Below are 21,065 nucleotides of genomic sequence, written 5' to 3'. Positions count from 1 at the left end.
TTTAATTGTTTTCTAGAAAAATACCCAAAGAATGCCTTTAAAACAACTTATTTGTCATTGTTGAAGCAGATCCTGGTGTATAGGTGAAATATAGTGCGATACCTATGTGATAAAAAAAAACACCTAAACATGGATTTTGACCTGATGGGAATTTTTAGATAAAGCAAAAACAAACACATGGAGCAAAAGATTGAGACAACTTTGTGCAGTATTTGCAACAGAAAGCAAAGAGCATAAATGTGATCTCAGTGTAGCACCAGTGCTCTTATATACAGGCTGTCACTGTGGCAACTTCTGCATGTTCTCACGTGACAACAAAACTTAACACCAAAGTGCCATAATTTAATCTGAAAATTGTGTACAGGTGCTGCGGCTGTATTCCGTAAACAACAATTAAATTAACTTAAAATTATGCCCCAAATTTTGGAGAAGAAACTGTGAAAAAAAGCATATCTCCACTTCCTCGATCCATTTAATTTAATTTGTATTGATAAAAAGTTGTCTTTCATGTTAGCAGTTGACGTTAGCATGATGAACAAGATACAGACACAATGAAAACAGCGCGGCAGCCGAACACCGTGGCTGAATGGTGTAGCTGTGACAAAGAACTCCACACACAAATGTTTGCTGCCAGATAGCAGAAAAATAAATGACTTAAGATGATAATGAATGTGACGCAGAGATAGTTTATTTGTTTAAACACACACATACACACTATCTCTCTCTCACAGACTCACACACATGAACGACACACACTTGATGAGAATAAAACGGAGATAAATGCATACTCACTACACTCAATTAATAGCATTGCTTGAAATCCGTCATGCAATTACCAAACGCAAAATCACTGCCCTTTAAAGATACGGTAATGGTGACTACTAGCTTTTCTAAAAACAGATAGCAGCGTTGTCTTGATAGATGCCGGGGAACAATACCAAAATCATTTTCTTAATTATCTCCCCTGGAACTAATGTTGCAGATATGTGTGTGAATTAATTATTGGAGCTCAATATAAGAGAGGGAGCAAGAGAGAGAGCGGCATTATCCAGCGAATCTTTTTTTTCCACTCGGCATTCATTAAGGCGAAGGCAACTGTCAGTCACTCGACGAGACAAAACCCTGATTTCCAGAAATCAAATTAGCGCTGAAAACAGAGAAAGAGAGGAGGGACAGAGAAATCAACAAAAGACAGCCGAGACCTTATTGTGAGCGTCGATGAGAGACACATTGCGGCAGAGGATGTTTCTTTCTCCCATTTGTCTTCCCCTTTTTTCCCCCATACAGTGGCTTTTCTGTAGGCAGCTCTTTCTATTCTCTGGGTCAGCTTCCTTTCAGGGTAGAGCTCCCTCTTTAGCAGCTTGGCATTATGAACATGACCTTGTGACTCTCTTTCTCTCTCACACACACACACACATTCAGCCAGAGCTCCTTTTTCTCTCTCGCTGTAATCTCAGCAACTGACTAAATACACCTCCTCTACACTACCTAGAATTAGCCAGCTAGCACAGAGAGATCCATATAAGTTGTATTTTGCTTTGCAATTGGAAGTAGACAGAAACATACACGTGACAAGCTGTTTTTTTTCCCTAGTAAGTCCTCCAAAATGCAGCATTTGTTCATGCGACAACACTATGGTTAACGTTCGGATAGGTTAAGGTGCAAAAATGACCTGGTTAGGGTTAGCGAAAAGTCATCTTTGACTGTTGGTTTGAAATGGCAAATGAACAGCAGTCTCCGGTGTTAAAGTTTGACTGACTTTGTCACGTTGTAACGTCACATGGAGTCCTTCTTTCATCCTCACATCGTTTCTCTGGCGGGGCGGGAATTCGCAGAAACGACTCTTGCCGTTGTTCATCTTGAGAGGACAGGTTCCATTTTTGTCCTAGGCTAGCTGTAGAGTTGGAGAGAAGTTTATGTCATTGAAATGTGCCCAGCTTGTTGTCTATTAAACTCTCAAACTCCACTGGGACACCCATGTCCTCAGTCAACTCGCCTCAGTTTTAGAGAACATAATGATATCATGAGTGACTGAAGGTATCAATTGGTACCAACCATATCATGCCAGCTTGTTGGAAAGGGGGCTGAATAACACTCCAAAGTTAGGGAAAAGTTTGACGAGGAAAAAACAGACATTTTCAAAGGAGTCCCTGGACCTCTCACCTCAAAATATCTGAATGAATGAAGAGTCTCCCCTTCAAAAACACAACCACTTTATGTTAATCCTGTGCAGTTTGGGACAGGGAAAATTAAGGGTTTTTCTTTTTGCATGCAACATGTTATTTTAATCTAATCTAAACATGATGTATTTAAGTATTTCTGCATATCATTCCCTAAATAGTATTGGAGTTGCATAAATTTGTTATGACTGAACTTGTGAATTCAACTGCCTGAACTTGCATAAACCAGCAGATCACATAATAAGACTTATTTGACAAGAACAAAGGACCTATTTTGCCATTTGCGTAGGATATTTTGGTTCTCAGATATACAGAAAGGAGCTCAAGTCTATGATACTATTATGCCATTGTTAAATTAAACTTTCTTTTAGAGATTTGTTATCATTAAATGCTTCCCAGTTAAAGACTTGGTTAAAACTTTAATCTGTATAAAATTCAGTGAATATTTGCCTTGGTAAGGAGTATTAAAATGGCCATGATAGGAAAATGTTTTGAACATTTATACTACTGTACAGCACTAGGCAACATAGCAAATAAATGTAGTAAATTAAAACCTCAAAACTTATGTTTTGCACGTTACATTCACTTCCAGCACACTCATTTGCTATTATCCACACAAGATTCAGATAGTTTCTCACAGAGATAGTACAGAGTGTTAATGTCTTCTCATGGTTTAGGCAGCTAAAGACCCCCTGTCTCTGCAGTGAACGTCATTAGAGCAGGATTTCAGGTACTAAGCACTCGGGTCCTCCTCTATCTCTCAGATACCCCTGCAGCCAGCCGTCCCCACTTCAGCCCTTGTCAGTTTCTGGATTCGGGGTTTTCATACATTAGGCTGGGATTTCTCAGGTGCTAAGCCAAGTGAAGGCCAGCACTATCTCAGATTTTAAGTGCAGGCGCCACTGGCCACCCATTCCCAACCTAGAGACTCTCCAGCTCAATTAACCCAGGAACATCTGGATACTCTGCTGCTTTAGGTGAGGATTTTAAGAAATCACACTGCTAGCCGCCCATTTTCACCCCTTTTTTTTTTTTCTATCTCTGGATTCTGACTGGGTCCTAATATGGCTTCATGGTATCACTGCCTGAACTATTTGAAGGAAATACTCAGAAAAAGATCCTGATTAGTGACGGAAAACTACTTTGAAATCACCCCAGATCCTGTCCTGTTACATCTGAATCTCTGAACCCAGCAGCTATCATCTGACTACGATTTAACATCTGGGGGGTAACGGCCAGTGTTTTGGGGCTTTTGGTGTAACGGACTTCATTTGATGGCACAGTTTCAGCTCCAGGTAAACTGAAATTTGCAAATGAAACAAAATTCCCGCTCATGAATGGATTTTCCCTGTTCATGAGTGGGATGCATTTTTAGTTGTACAATGTAGTTATAGGACAATAAAGAATTGTCTGAAGAGAGAGCTTCTACAGCCTCTCATGCTCATCGTGTGAAGGGATCTGAAGGGTTAAAAGTTGATGTTTTTGGCCAACCTAGTTAATATTCACCTTCCCAAAGCCTACATTAGCATAACTACATCAAACCCTAACTTTGATCACCTATACTTAACCCTCTGTCATCCCTAAAGATGGATATAAATCTTCTTTAATTTCACTCTCTCCTGATCTACCGTCTGTCCAATCCACCAGGACCCATAAAGGTCTAGAAAGATACGGAAAGCTTAAAAGGAGTGACTCCTCGACTCTCGCATACAACCTTAGGGCAATCGTGTGAATAATATTTTCATGCAATTAAAAAATGGCAATATTGTGAGTGATCAGTTCTGCCTGATTTCTTAACATGCTTTCCAGTGTTTTGCTGTTCTTTTCATTTTTATATTTCCTTCAATAGAAAAAAAGGTTGCAAAAGAAAATATCTTACAAGTCTGAAATGTAAACTACAGTAGATTATACTTCAGGCACTTTGGGACTACAGATAGGATTTCAGTTTAAAATACAGAAGTTATAAAAAAAACAAAGCGGCACTTGAAAACTGTTTGAACTGCAGTTCCCAGAAATCCTGTGAGATGACATCAGTAAAGCGCTCACTTGTGCTTAACAACCAGTTAAGACAGTCTCTGATGCCTTGTGCCAAAAAATACCACAGTGACATGAAAGAGAAAGGATACGCTCATTTTTTTGGTTTAACTTGTCAATTAATGAGGATGGAGACGTTTAAAAACACCTCACCAGAACTGTAAGAATAAATGTTGTGAAACCGGAGATTTTATTACAGTATGTTCTTTTTGGGTACCTGTCTTTGACTTGTCTTTTTATTATTCAGTAAGGCTATTAATGTCTTTCACTGGAAAGTGTTGATTCCTATAATGAGTTTTATTTATTTAACAAAAAAATATGGCAGCATAACTAAGATTGATTTGATCAGTGGTTGGTTGTTTTAGGGGGAGGGGTTTAACATTTATTGGCATGCAAGAGTCGATGTGAGGGTGGCTGTAAATCAATTAAAAATAACAGTCACTAAATTTCTAAGCAACACTCTGATTTTACACACTAGTGACAGAAACTGCTGAAACTTATTATCCAGAGAGATAAAATCAGCATTTTAATCAGCAAAATTAAAATTTCAAGCATGTTTGACTCAGACAGGGGGTTGTGTTGGAGCTCTGGGTCAGTGGGTTGCTGCTGACCTTCAGACAACAAAACAAGACCTCTCAGCATGTACGCTCTAAAAAGCACCACATCTAGAACCGGCCTGGTCTCCTAGAGAACGTGTTTGAGGATACGCACACACTGCATATTACAGTATACAAGCCAATCCATCATAACATCTGTCAGTGCAGCTGTAGGGTAAACAGGATTATCAACAAGTACCCTCCCGTCGATGACCACATAGTCGTGATAAGTCCTCACGGCTCCCCAACACCTCGCTCTATCTCTGCCTCTCTCTCTCACACACACATCCATCAGTTTGTCATCCATCACACTGCTCTGTCAGAGTTCAAACTCTGTCAGCCAATTAGGTGATAAGGCTCGACATTACAGGGCGGACCTCTCTTTGGTCTGTTTGTGTGAGTGTGACCGTGATCTCTCTGATCTCGTTATCGACATGCCGATGGCAGTTCAAATTAACGCCTTCACACTTGTGCATTGCGGTCGACGGACTGACAATGGTCGACATTTCTAATCAGAGGAAAATTAATTACCCGAGTGGACAAACAAGGCGGCCCTCTTCATCTTTGTTTGTCTGTTTTTTTTTTTCTATTCCTGCCACAGTTGCATGGAGAAATAACGACAGATATGAGGAAAACAAGGGCCATTCCTCCGAAACGGATCCATTTGCTTGATGTAACTTACAGTAATGACTGAGATTTTCGCTTAGCATTAGCAAGTACATGAAATGTGACCACATGCCATCAGTACTAATAGCTAACATTCAGCACTTTCAATTGTTTTACTAAAACCATCTTTAAAAAAAACATCCAAGAAATAATTTAGATAACTGGAACTTTGAACAACTGAACAGTGAGATTCACAAAAAATACAGGACATAGAGCAAGGGAATTTACTTTTGGTCTTCCCATGGCCTTCAGCAGAGCAGAGCAAGTGATGTGACTTAAAGTATTTCCCAAATTTTTAGAGGGGGGGATTTGTTACGGTAACAAGATTACAGTGTGTGCAAATCTAGGAACCCAATTAAAATGTGTATTTTAAACAATATGTTATGAATTTCTGATGAGAAAATGTATTTAAGTTTCTAAACTGAATACAGAGTCATAATAATACAACACAATAAGATTTCTGAAGATTCTGAATCATAGGTAGTTTCTTTTAAAAGGACAGTTCACACCCAGAAAAAACCCAAAAATTCATACTTGTGCATTTATGTCTCCAGTTGCAGAGTTTTGGGACTAGATGGTATTTGGCTTGCGGTGCTCAAAGCACCAAAAATATACATTTGAAAAACTCAACAGCAATGACTCCAGAAATAATGACCCGGTTGCTCAAGATAATTCACAGACTTTTTTGTGAGCAGTTTGATATAGGACCTATTTTCTCTCTGCAGTAGAATCTACCAGAACTACATTCTTTCTACTGGACAGACTGTAGCCCTACTTGTACCAGTTCTACTTTCTACCAGAAGGAAAGGCCGGGGTTAAGGGTCAGTTCACCCCTTCAAATTGTAATTAGGACAAAATGTAGAACACTTTGCTGGGTAATATACAGATTTTTCTCAAGCATATTTATGCATGTGATGTCCTGGGGATGGAAAAGACACCAATTTGTTGGAATGGCCCAGAAACGGGGGGAAAAAAAGCAAAATGAAGGATTTGAGGGTCTTTAAGGCATGAATGTTCCAACACCAAAATGAGCCATATCTATAAACATATAGATTCTCTATTATTGGAGCACAAAGCAGCTTCTCGCTGCAGGTAGCAAGCAGGATTAAACAGCACAGAGGAGAGGAGAGGAAGGGAGAGAAAATGATAACGACAGGTTTGTTAAAAAAAAAAAAAAAACACGAGGGTGTTTGGTTGGCGTTAAATGAAGACATGGAACCACATTTCCATATGAACGAGGTAGAAACAGGTAGAAACACACACACACGTGGATGACTTACAGTAAATGCAAAGCATGCGCGCAAACTATAAATACGCTCTCAGAAACACACACCTTCCACATACACAGCTCACCCTTACATACTCCACCTTCCGCACACACAGTCACCCACTTACCCACTCACTCACTCCACCTTGCAAACACACTCACGCACGCATGCACGCACACACACACCCTCCACCCTCGACACACACCTTCCACCCCACCCCTTCATTAATACTTTCCTCTCCAAAGCGAAGGAGAAAGCCCTCCAATTATAAGCGACTCCTCAGCAGACGGGCTCAGCGCTGCATTTATTAGGAGCTCATTTGGCTAAGCAGGGCTAAACACAGCGCACCGCGGAGAGGCGGGTGGGGGGGCATGAGAGGAAGAGGAAGATGCACCCTCTCTCTCGTTCTCTATGTCTGTGTGTGACATTAAAGGGAACATCCCTGTATTCTGTCCTAATCCAAACTGATTTGAGATGGCATAGAGGGGGTTTGAGAAGCAGCGCTGGATTATTTGTTTATGGTTGGGGGGCTGGAACGCCTCTGCTTCCCCAGATTTACCATCTTATACCGTCTCTCGGCTCTTAATCGCCTCTCTTCCCCCAAACACAACCCATTTACAGTTCAAAGCGGCAGAGCCTATATCTATCGCCGGCTATATTACGATTAGTATTAATATCATCACCATATTCAAGGCTGAGAAGTCTCAGAGGGGAATGAGGGAGGGGTGATCACAACAATACTGTTGCTGCCCAAATATGGCGGCTCGCTTTTTGAAAGCATGACCTTAGCGAGGAGACGTCTCTCGCTTTAATCATAACTGCAGCTTTGCCTGGTTCAGAGGGTTAGAGGTGTTACTCAGCACTTTCACAGATGGATTTTTTTTCTTTTCTCCCCCCCGTGTTGGAAATTAGACAAAGTCAGTTTCCTCTCCGCTTTTCATTTCGCATCCAGGAGACCTTGAAGCAGAAAAAGTGTGGTAAATAATTTGAATAGCAGGTGTCTGACATTGTAACCGTGACAGCAAAATTGGAAAAATCCGACTTTTGTGACTGCAGCAGCAGCAATTTTCTCTGTTTCAATACCACACAGTTCATTTTTATTAGCATCTCAGGGTCACTTACTGTATGTAGAACTATAAGGGAATATAGATGTTACCCAGAAAAAGAGATAATACTTTCATTTCTCTGTTACTTAAATGTCTTGAGGATAGCAACATACTGTAAAAAAATCACAATTATACAGCATACAACAGCATGCAACTAAAAGCATAAGGAGTGCCCTAATATCAGAGTGACATGAACAGAGGCTGGAGATATACTTGCTGTTTGACCACTTGTATCTATTCACATATGCGTAGCGTTAGTTTCTGAGGACTTGCACAGCCGTCGCTTCAATGGACGCAGGACACGAGAGGCAGCCATGATGCACAGGGCTGCGTGTGCTTGCATGTAGTTAAAAGCAAGTATATCTCTTCTAAATAAAATGCATAACTGATCTGCAGCCAAGTCTAACATAGCTGAAACTTATTTTCCTATTTATACCTATTTTCTCGTATCTTGAATTTTCTGTCAGATACGAACACTCTTCCACTTTTCAAGTGGTCCAGACCTGTTGTAAGAGTCATGTGCAGTCAGTCTGCTGTTATCCAAACTAAAGTTTTCCACAAATGACTGTAGATTTTAGTATTTTGAAGACATTCTGAGTTTGAAAAATATATTTCATTTCATAACTAAGTTGTTAAAGTGACAGATTTACCTTTATGGGTCTCTGACAGCAAGACATCAAACTCAAAACTCGCAAAGTTAGGGTTAGGGTTGATCCCATTTTCATGAATGAACACTTCTTGACACGTGAGGGTATGCCAAGTCTTGTGCACAACACGTGCACTCAGATAAGTTAGGAGTGTTTGCTGAATCTTACGTGAGATGTTTGTACAACCCGTTTTATGAACAAAAGTGAGAGAAGTTTAGGATAACAATACGAAAGTGTTCTCGCATGAGGCCCCAAAATTTCTTTGTCGTTTCTGACACTTCTGAACTACATCTTGTGACCTTCTCTTGGCAGTTGGGGTTTTTCAGCAGTCATAAAATGTACTTGTTGGTGCATGACCTAAGAAAACATCTATATGAAAAAAATCTAAAACTGCATCATATAAAAATAATACACACATTCAGTTAGCAACAAGCAAAACACACGTTAAGTAAGACTCTAAAGACATGCCCAAACAATACTATACATATAATAATATAATAATAATATAATAAGACAATACAATATCATTTCTAGTTCATATTTCTGTTTGTCTCCCACTGTCCCCAGTAAAAACACAACCTTTATCAGGATATGAGGTGGAGTTCTAAACAGTGTTACAAAAATCAGTAAGTAAAGAGAGAAAAAGACAGTTGTCAAAGGTCATATCACAAAAAAACATAAACAGAGGGACGAGAGGAAACAGCAAACACACATAGTGACGGAAAAAGTAATAAACAAATGACTGCAAACACAGATTCATGAAAAAGTACAAGGTTTCCAGAGAGACAAACAGAGCTGGATGGGGGAAGATAAAAAAAAAAAAAAAAGCAGAGGATAATAATTGCCCTCCCTCTGCGGCACTCTGGTTTTTAAAGTGTGTTTTTACGTGTCTGCGTCGTCGTGCTGCACAGCGGGCGTCCCTGGCGTGGTGCCAATCTCCATCTCTCCTCACCAGGCCCAATAACCACCCAGCTATCTGCACCTGCTCCAATTATTATCCTATTAGCAACAAATACCGCACAATTACCGCTAGAAACCCTCACACCCAGGCCGCCGCAGGCTGTAAAAACCCAGGGAGAGAGAAATTAGCAGGGAGCAGCAACAGCAGCGATCAGACAGCAATTAATCAGCAGAGACACATCTCTCAATGTGGAGAATATAGACAGAAGCCCAACACCTTTAGCTCTAATGGAGAGGGCTGATGAACGGAGTTGAAGGTGGGAGGATACAGATGTGCCACAGAGGAGAGGAGAATTATATTTTATTGCTAGTTTCTGTTGCACAGGTGGACACAATTTCAGTACCTCAGGTTTCCTTGAAAGTCTTTCAAAGGAGTCTTCAGAGAGCATTTTGACAGGTGGCACCATGTGAAAAAATGACCAACTAAATCAGCTTCGGAAAGACTTGAGGAGAAGCTTTCATAGATTTGAATTTTGCTAAATGATGCAAGTAGAATTAGTAATGTAAGGCACAGAGGGCCACTTTTAATATGACTGTGATGAACTTAAAAAGATAAATACATCCACAAGCTACTTTCAGGAGGGTTAATTAAAAACATTTTAAGAAAACATTAAAATCCATCAGTATTTACTTTATTCTTTATTGTTTAATTTAAACTGTAATAGTGTTAACCTGTGACAGTGGTCGTAATCAGACATACCTGAGGAATTGCAGCCACTTCCTCATTCAAGTAAAGCTTTTGTAAACTGTTGAATTTTTGTGATTGACTAGTATAAAGTTCTGAGAAGGCACCATCGTATCAGTCTCATAATTATTTCCCCATTTTTCAGAGGCATAACATTACAATATCTCTCCTCTAAAGTTTGTAAATCAATCAAGTTCAACTGCATTTCACCCAAAGAGTCTCTGCACACTTTAGTCAGTAAATAGCAACAAGAGGAAACAAAACACAGGATATTACATGTAAAAGCACACACACATGCACTCGCACACATCACACAAACACAGGTAATAATGTTAATATGACAACAAAGCTGAGGTTAGCAATTTTAAAAACAGAGATCATATAATTGTAACAGAGTTGGAGTTGTCAGCCGGTGAAATTAGGAGAGATCATAGTGAAGCGAAAAAATATGTGTTTTCAGCCTGGATTTGAAAGCATCAACAGAGCTTGCCTCCCGAATGTGCAGTGGCAGATTATTCCGGAGAAGCTCTTTGAGAAAAGGCTAAACCAGCGAAAGAGTTCTTATTAGATAAAGGAATAGTTAAGTATGAGGTTTTGACGGTATAATTTTTTTCTTACCGCTTTGAAAAAGCAAGATATTACTCTGACTGCACAAATAATTATGTTTGATTTGACAAAATTAAAGGATACTGTTATAAAAGTGGCATAGCTCCTTTAGGAACAGGACGGTCTGTGTGTGTGCAGCGTTCAAGTAGAGAGCGAGTGGCTGATGTAGTAAAGGAAAAGGTTTGCAATAAGTTGTTAGTCAGACAGCAAATGTACAATACAGCTTACAGCATGTTAGTTAATAAACACTGCAGCTCATCAAGACCAAGGAAAGTCTGTTATTTTTTTGCCTGAAAAATGTCAGGGTTAGCCCCAAAGTAAGCTGAGCAGGAAAAGCTAACGTTAAGCTAATGCCTGTACCTTTACAACATCGGCCCCAGATGTTGTAATCCAGCTTTTGGAGATGTGGTAAAAGAAAAATAGATAAATGCAACGCTGAATGTCTTCTGTGATTATTTATCCATTTTTGCATCTCAAAAATAGTTGTTATAGTCAGCATGTTTTTGGCTGGACACTGGCATTCCCATGATGCATTGGGTTGAGTCTGCTGACCAATCAGAGGCTGTGTTCCTGTCTTGTCAACCAATCAGAGGCTGTGTTCATTTCTTGTCATGTGTAACCACTCTTATATAGATGTATTAATAGATCCATGTGATCATCTCAAATGCGCTGTGCAATAGAATAACACGAAATTGACCTTTCAAAATAAAATCTGCGGTGATGACGGTAATGAGCTCAACCCCACAGCAGGCGTCACATGACCATGATATTGCTGTAACCATCACAGCCCTAGTTAAGAAACCAGCATTAAAAATAAGGCTTAAAACTTTCTGAAAATTTATTTTTTCATTTAAAGTGTTAATATGTGACAAATGTCCAAACACACTAAACCTGACGGAGAAATTTGTCACGGTGTGTTTCAACTAGCCACTAGTTGCTAAAACCTTTGTGAAAACATGGGATACGTCAGAGAGTGAAGAAAGAAGAAGCCAAACATGACCATACATAACGTGAATAAAAATTACTACATTACCTCGTCCATGAACATGATTCCTGCCTGTGTCGTGTCAGACAGATTTTTGTCCGCAATCTTCCCACACTACGTCAGATGTCATCAAACTAAGACTTTTGTTATGGTTTTAATGTGAGAAGACCCCTAGCGACAGAGCTTACATACTGTGCATTTAAAATAAATAAAAATGAGTATGATCAAGAGTTGATGCAGAGCGCGATCTGAGGGAAAATTACTATCCACTGAGCTTGTTGAGCTTTTCCTCCAAATTTATCTGTAGATAAAGTCACTCAAAAAACCAACAGTTTTACATGATCTCCCTCACAGCAAAATGAAGAAATAACTGCAGATCAGAATAAGTTTTAGGGGTCAAGTCAGTTTAAAGCTGAATTAATAGATTTTTCTGGCCATTTTGGTGCAGCAAAACAAGCTGTAAACACAACATTGACATATTATCACCTTGTAAAGTAGCAAACAGTTGTGTGTTTACACATCCAGCAGATACAGAGCAACATTAGCATTCATTTGGAGTCATGTTTCATGGCCATGTCTTTCCATCATCGCCTTGACATCCTGGCAGACAAAGATTACAGGCATGCTGCCGGAATAAACACTTCACCTGACAACAACATCCCAGCTGTCGCTGCCTCGTCCTGATAGGCTGAAGATGTCCGGCTGATACAAAAGCTGAACTCGAGTAAAAAACACTCTCGGCACGCCAAAATTTACCTGCTGCATACACACACACACACACACCCACACACACATGCATGCACACAAATGAAACCCACTAGTATTCATATTCAAATGAAAATTCTTATCTTTCAAATTGTGGCTCTTCCCTTCAGTTGCTTTTAATGCATGTCGGAGAGATTGAAAAGTAGGTGAGCAGAGAGAGGTAGAGAGGGAGAGAGAGGTGCTGAAAGGAGAATTTGGGTGAGTCCAAGGCATCATCGCACCCTCTCCCCGACAATTTATCAGCCGAAAATTTGACAAACAGACAGACAGACTGACCGACAGACAAATTTCTTTTGCAGGCCCGTTGGCCACGCCCATGACGGCTGTCAAAACAGCAGTTAGGAGGAGAAAGAGAGATGCAGCGACAGAGAGAGAGAGGGGAGAGCGAGATAAAGAGGACACTGAGAGCCAGAGAGAGGGTGTGTGTGTGTGTGTGGTGTGTGTGTGTGTGTGTGTGTGTGTGTCTATCTGTCCCTGTCTTTCTTTAATGAAACAGTCGTGTGCTTTTGGAGACAGTTAAAGCTGACAGAAGCACTCAAGTTCTGACCAAGAGGTCTCTCTCTCACACACACAGACACACACACAGAGCCGTGTTTCCATCATTTCAGAGGACATTACACTGACTTACATTCATTTTCTGGAGACTCACTCTAACCTCACTTATAACCACCATTTGACTAACCTTTAAAGGTGATATATTTACCCTTATTTACCCTAGAGGTCAATGTAGATCAATGTTTCTCACCTAAAATGTTCATAGAAACACATTTTAGCATTTTGTTGTAAAACAAGAAAGATTGTTAACAGGCGGCTGCTATTGTGGGTCTCGCGTCTAAAAGGGAATCCCAGGCCTGAGAAAGACCTCATAAGAGTGATAATTTTAACTAGATCTTAAACATCTTGTCATTTTATGAAACATAATTGGTTTGAACAATGCACATAATAAAGAAAATACAAATCTCACAAGAGTTCAACAAATCTAGGGTTCCCTTCTAGACACGACCGTTTTCTTCGGAAACTTGGGAAAGTGAGATCAAACCATCAAAACAGGCAGTGGTGATCAGAAATACCTCAATATTCTGTTACTGCATCGTCCATTTCTCACCAAAAATGTTCTCCGAAACATATATTCGCTGTTGGGCACAAGCTTTCACCCTAAAATTTATGATTTACATTATGAGGACTTTTGTCCCCATGAGAAAGCCGCATCCCCACAATGTAAGCGCGTAAACAAATTCATGTCCCCACAACATGAGTTATACACGTCTGCAGACACACACATGCAGACGCAAATAATTTTGGGGGAATGCAGCAAACATGTAACGTGTCCTTTGGTCTCCGGGACACACTGGGTTCTTTGACATCTCTCGCTTGCTCAACAACTCGTGTGTGTGCGTGTGTGTGCGCACGCGTGCGTGTGTGGCCTCAGGCTACACCAGCCGGCAGTTCTCCAGACTAATTCACACAAGGCGAAGGTCAACCAGAATTCCTCCAAGGTCTTTCAGTCTCTCGTCTGTTTTTCAGTCCTCGTCCTTGTGTGTCTAACTCTCTTTCTCACTGTCTTCTCTCTTTATTTCCGTCTTTTATTTAGCCCTCCTTTAGTCTATAGTGAATGTTTCTGCAGAAACAATATTGGTACAGTGAGGTTATAAGAAAATAGTGGCACTTTCTTACTCAAAATTGGCTTTAAAAAATCATTTTCTCTGGACTGGATTCAACTAAACAAAAGTAAGTATATTTTTCCCACATGAGCTCTAATTTAAAGTTATTATAGGAGTGAGACAAGTCCAGAAAAGTCCCAGAAATCTATCAGCAAGATTTCTGTACACTAATTGCAAGAACTATCTAATCACTGAAGACAATCAAAGTAAGTTCTGTCCAGAAAATTCTGTCCAGAACCCGAGCCTATTTAGCATATTTCAGCCCAAACCCGATTACAGCCTGACATTTGCCTTATCAAACTTCCCTCTATGCACCAAACAGTAGGACTTTTCAGTGACAGGGACAATACGTGCATGGAATCGGAATATTCTACAGCTTGAACCTGATGTGAGCCCATGAAATATCTGAGAAATAAGGCCCCACCTGACCCGAATCCGGGCACAGATCTCACTTGTTATTGCAGTTGAGTATTAGTTCAGGTGCATTTCACATAGTTCACAGTTTAGTCTTTAGACTATATCAGCTTGTCTGTATGTTGGTCTGAATACCGACCTGCAATGAGAGACAGCTTTAGTTCCCCTTTGTATTCAGTTTTTTAGGTCAGCTTTGTCTTTGTTAAGTCACTTCAGTCGATTAAAACTGATTCCCCTTCATGACCTTCATACGTAAACAGACCATCTGCGAGGAGATCGGCTATTTCGTGTATACTTAGTGTTATTGTCTTCTTTCTGCTTATTTGATCTTTTTTTTAATGTTATATTTTGTGGTTATGGCAGTGGAAACACTACTACTTTTGTTCACAGGGGCCCAAAAAATTACCAAAATATAAAAGTTCCTCGTAGCAGCTTTAAGTTAACACAGCCTGAGTTCTGTTTAGTTGATATCTTTTATTGGTCCAGAACTTTATTGTATATTTTGTAAATTATCTGTTTAATTTCTGGGTAAATGAAACCTGTGACTCCTCATGCCTGTCAGATCGATCCTTCATAGTGACATCTGTCACGATCTGTCTTCTTTTTCTCTGATTCAAGCAAAAGTAGGTAAAACTTGATGCATTGAGATTTAGGTTTGGTTGATGATTTTCCAACTTGCCACTGTCAGCCCAACAACTCTTGATTGCTGATATATTAGCAAGCGGTGAGTTTACTACATTACCTCTGCTAGATCCAATAAATGAACAACATAAACTCATAAAATCTCAAGAAAGAAAATATTCTTACACTTGTTTCCCTTGTTAAACAGAAAACATACAATGATACACCTTCTGAGTTCAGGTTTCTCTCTTTTACAGAACTAAGATGAGCTTTAATTGTCTCGTTACTTCATTCAAACTCAACAGAGACAAAATGAAACTCGCCAAAAACATTGTGGTTAGTCTTTCCATTGTTCCAACAATCACCAACTCCGGTTTGATTGAATAAATCCATAATTCTCCAAGTTAGATGTGAAAATATTCCAGCTGTTTTTGGATCATTTGGAGTGTCCTGTGCCGCTGAATAAGCAGCGGCTCTTGCTTGTTTTTGAAGGCAGACCATTGCATTAGCAAAATAAAGTGACAAAATTCATCCAAAAACACAGATAGCCAATATATTGGTCCAGTCGTCTAACCCTACTGAGAATTTCGACACCTTTGGCTGCTCTCATCAGTTGCTCAAAATCTGAATTGTCCTATTTTAGTCTAATGGATTAAATTTCATAGATTTGTATCTTGCTAAGGTATATGTGGGCTTCAGGGAACGCTGTAGCATAAATCCACCCCAGCTCCCCTCCAGGTCGCGTCTGCTCCAAACAGAAGAGCTTTGTCATTTAGATGAAATTTTTTTTAATCATATTTCTCTTACAATTACCAACTTCATCCAACTGTAAGAAAAGGAAAACTTGACGTGAGCCCCAATCAATCCATGTCATCAGATATCACTATGGGGTTACAGGTCTGTAGAAGTCACAAATATCCAATCAATGCACAAATAACATCACAAATAAAAGATTAAAGAAGCGTCTCTGAATGATGAAATCAAACATGACTCCAGCCAACTGCGAGAGGGGTGAACTCAGGTCAGTGGTCACACACCTGAAGACCACTTCAAGAGTCTCAAGTGAGTCAATGAAAGAATATATAAACATCAAAGTGTAAATAGCTTTCTCCCAAACCCATATCTGACTTTCAGTAAGAAGGTTTCTCTTCCCACAAGGCCATCTGAATAGTTTAAAGTTGTTGTAAACAGTCAAGTTCACTGAGCTCCCAAAGAAATCAGTTTCAGAGATTTATTGATTGACTGTGAGGCGGAAGTTAGAAGACATTCATCCAGTGTGGCAGTAAGCGTCTGCGCTCATTTCCAACCCACACACGAGCACTTGACATCCTCAGAAAATCTCTTTATACATTTTATAAATTTGTTTCCTTTCCTTGTAACACACAATCTTGTAAAATAAAAAAAAAAAAAAACAACAATAAAAATTGGGCAATAAGCCTTTTCCATGAATACTAGATCAACAATTTTGGTTTATGGCTCGGACATGATGTGCAAGATAAGATGAAAAACTTTTCATGACAAAAAGCAGTGGCAAAATTTAGCACGCACAATGCAACACATAGAAATGCAAACCTATCAGGATTATTTGTTTGCCTCTTTGGTGCCTCCTGCGCTCCCATGACCCAGTTTAGCTGCTCATCTCACCTCCTTTCTGTTTCTTTCTTCGTCTCTTTCTACTCGCTTCATACATCTTTCCTTTCCTTTCCTTTCCTTTCCTTTCCTTTCCTTTCCTTTCCTTTCCTTTTTACTCCTCTGCCCTCATCTTCACGTCCCCCAATAAGAAAAACACATCAAATGAAGCCTTTCCATTGTTTCAGATGCAAATTTGGACCGGAATCAGAATTAAATAAACGTCTCCCTTTATACAACGTTACTGCCTTCATAAGTGACTCATTCACACACAATAGAAGAAATGTCTCATTTTATTGAGACACAATGGCTCTTTGGCAGCTTTTGTCCCCTTCCAGCTCCCCACCCCATTCCCCTCTTGGGAAAAAAAAAAAAACCCAGTAAAATAAAGTACATCCCAAAATTTTCAAGAACTCTTATTATTACTAATCGTCATGCGGAGGCGACCCCTTACATGTGCATCATGGGAAATGAGGGAGGTGTCACGAGGAGCAATGCTGTCGTGTTCCCTCTGAGTGAGTGGATAAGTGCTACATGTCAGCGTCATGTTTAAAGACGCGCTGCATGATATCTTTGTCATCAGGGCCGACAGAAATCACGGTTGGAGACGAGCGGCGCGCCCGCTTGTCACAACAAACCCCTGCAAGAGGGGCGCGCAGCGCGATGGAAAGCTGTAATTTAGAATCAAATGAATTATCTATGACTTCAGTAAGTTTGTCAGAGAGACGAAGACGTGACGGCTCACGACAGAAAATGTTAATGTTGTGTAGTAAATTACTGCAGCTCCAAAAATTATTTCAGCTGTTGAGGAAATGTAACAAGATGGAAAGAAGGCCCTAATTGAATTTGTAAAGTACATGTGGAGATAATAAGCTGGGAAGCAGATGATGTGTTAGCTGTGGCATTTACGAAAATGACAATGCAGAAAAGTACACAAAGGCCCTGTCAGATCGAGAAGAGTTAGTATCACAGAGGATTGGGAGGTACAGTACAGTGATTCTCACCAGCACAAACTCCTGAGACTAGGTCAGGATGTAACACTGAACGGCCGGAGAAACGGTTAGTGACAGTTTCAACCTGATTTGGTTCCCATATATTAATCTTCATGAACAATATGATCAATTTTGGTATGAATTAGAAAGTAAGTAAGAAGTAAGTGCATAACACAGGTCAAGAAACGTGGGCAGTCAGATCAGACGTGCTGAAAACAAGTCAACAGTTCAGCCAGATTATTGAACCCACTTTATTTTAAAAAAAGAATAAATTGAAAGTGAGCGTACCAGAAAAGAAAGTTGTTTTGTAAACTGTGATGTATGTTAACAGTAAGGCTTCTTTCTGAGTAAAAAAGCTGCATAATGAAGTATAGGAGTAAATTGTAAGTCTGGCAGTAAATGTACAGTACAGACTACAGTGTGTCAATTAATAAAATCTGCAGCTTCTTCAAACTAAGAAAGTTCTTGTCCATTGCTTCCCAGCTGCTGGAAAAGTGATGACAGTCAGCCTCAAAGTAAGCTGTGCAATAAAGGCTAACATTAAGCTAATGCTAATACTACAATTGTACCTCTACAACGTCAGCTCTGGTGCGATTGTAACCCTTTCAGAAACTTTATAATCCAGCTTTGAACAACATCGTCTCTTGGAAGAAGCGGTAAAGTTAATGTGTCTTCTGTGAATTGTTGATCCATTTTTCTGTGGCTTTACTCTTGACTTCTCAACCAGAAGCTGTGTTCCTGATTGACCCTTCAAAATAAAACCTTGGTATTGCGGTAATGCAGCTGTCGTCACAGCCCTAACAGTTTTGGACAAAATTTACCATCCGCCTTTGTTGCCGTGGTCACTTCCGAGTTATCTGATTGTTTGTAAGTTTGTTTCTTTTCCAATTAGGCTTCTTTGTCTAAACATGGTTGGTATGAATTATCATAGAAATGTTTGGTTTTATTCATGTTTTTTTTTTATAATGAATTGACCTTGCTTGATATTGTGTTAGGGGAAAGCCTTGACCAAAATAAACACACAGTCTTTGGATCAGTCCTTCAACATTTGAACTGTCTTTATCTTTTGCTTAGACTATTTTCATGCCTTTTTACACTGAGTTAGCTCTCTCTTTCCACTGTGTTCTCTCATTGAGACGTCGTCTTTGTTTACATGCTGCTTTGCCGAGCTGTTGTCAGCCAAAAGGAAAATGAATGGAAGGGGGCATTCAGCATTTCCTGGTGTGTTGGAGAAAAAAAAAAAAAACACACACACACACACACACACACAAAGGACAAGAGCTCTCGCTCATTCTTGCTTTCACTTTCACTTTGAGCCTTTATCAAAATCAAATTAATTGCACTGGACAGGCCTGGAAGAAATTAGCATATGTCTTATTTGTGTATAACTGACACTACAGAGTGGCAAACAATAAGTGACCAGGTTTCACAGTTTCATTTTTGATCTATGTGACCTGCAGCCTTTTGGCTACTGTTGGTAGCAGGTAGGCAGGCAGCATGTTGTTTAGTGAATGTTTTTAGTTGTAAGAAGACAGAAAGTGAGTCTTATTATTCCTCCAGTTCAACCTTTTTGCCTTCTACCTTTTGTTTCCCGCTTTTGCAGTGAACACGACCTGTATGCAGACTTATTTATCATAAAATATTATTATAAATCTTAATGCACAAATGGTATTCTACCAGCGAAGGTGGTGAATTTGTGCTCTGAGAGCTTTCTGACTGCCATTATGCAAAAGGAGAAAAATATAATGATACTAGTCAAACTTTTCCAATTACCTGTTCTTTTGAAAGTCATTTACCAACTAATTTCTGTTCAATGTCACCTGGGTCTGTAGTCTATCCCAGCATGTCTGAAAACGTGTGTGTGTGTGTGTGTGTGTGTGTGTGTGTGTGTGTGTGTTTGCATTGCTGCTGAATGTGAAATTACTTGATAGACATGCCCTGAAGATAACAATACAGCTGCGTGTGAAAAAGAAAAGCTCAAAGTGCAGGAATTTGCAATGTGCCTAGCACCCAGCAGCTAGCTTGCTCAGACCATGAAGCTGCCTGCTGGGCAGTGAAGTGAGAAATAATGTTATACTTAGAGTCACTGCACCAAATTACTTTATTCATTATAAATTAAATAATTTACAAAAACAAACAAACGAATGGCACTGATACCTCATACTTATGTATTTTAGCGGAAACCCAAATAACTGCAGGGTGAATTTCATCACTGCAACAGCCCAATATGTTGAGCCAAAAAAGTTTAAAACACAATGTAGGGAAATATTTCTACCCACAGAGGGCCAAGTATCAAATCTTGTACATGTTGTTTCAGCAAAATTGAACATTAAACAAGAAAAATTCTTTAATACACATTTGCCAAATTTGGCCCAGATGAAAATGTATTTATTAATTTTTCACATCAAGCCATTTGCAAAACTTTAAAGCATCATTTGTCAGACAATCAATCTTCCAGCCCCCATCCTCTCTTCTCCCTTCCTCTCCTTCCTTCCACTCTTCTCATCTCCTCATACTTCCTTCCTCCGCCCCCCTCCTCTTCAACCAGGATATATGAGGCCCGACCAAATAAAACTTGTAGATCATTCCCAAAATCAAACAAAAAAACATTGCTGAAACTTGTCTTCTGTTCTATTCTATTCTCACTAAAAATAAATAACATTGAGCTAAACATTTAGTTATTTCTTAGAATAAGGGTTCCAAAAAGGTTCTCTCTGCAGGGCTGAGGTTCTACCTAGAAATATTTGCTTATGAAGAAACGGAAGGAGGCTCATCAAGGGTTCTTTGTAAGACTGAAGGCTTCATTAAGAATCCATTTCATCAAAAAAGAGAAAGAAAGAGGCAAAGGCACAAAAACAGGCCACCAGCACAGTGGAAGTAAAAGTGATGCAATTTTTCATGTTTTCTCCAATGAAAGGACACCCTAAAGGGTGTTTTGTCATATTATCTTGAACACTGAGCCTCTATAGAACTGTATCATGTTTTCTGTCCTGGAAGGGCACCCCCCAACCCCCCGCCCCCCAACTGCTTTCTTGTTAGCACCCCAAAGGTGCTTGATAGAACCTCCAGAAAGGGTTCTGGAGCAGTAACACCATAAAAAAGTTCTCTGTAGAACCTCTTAAAAGTGGGTTTGTGGGAAAACTTTCACAAATGGTTCTACCTGGAACCAAATGGTTTTTCTACGGGGACAAGCTGAAGAACACATTTTGGTTTTAGTTTGCATTTTTATTTCTAAGAATGTATGCATTTT

Source organism: Lutjanus erythropterus, chromosome 7 (assembly GCF_056507025.1).
Source record: "Lutjanus erythropterus isolate fLutEry1 chromosome 7, fLutEry1.hap2, whole genome shotgun sequence".
Classification (NCBI taxonomy): domain Eukaryota; kingdom Metazoa; phylum Chordata; class Actinopteri; order Lutjaniformes; family Lutjanidae; genus Lutjanus; species Lutjanus erythropterus.
Note: the sequence above shows the minus strand (reverse complement) of the source record.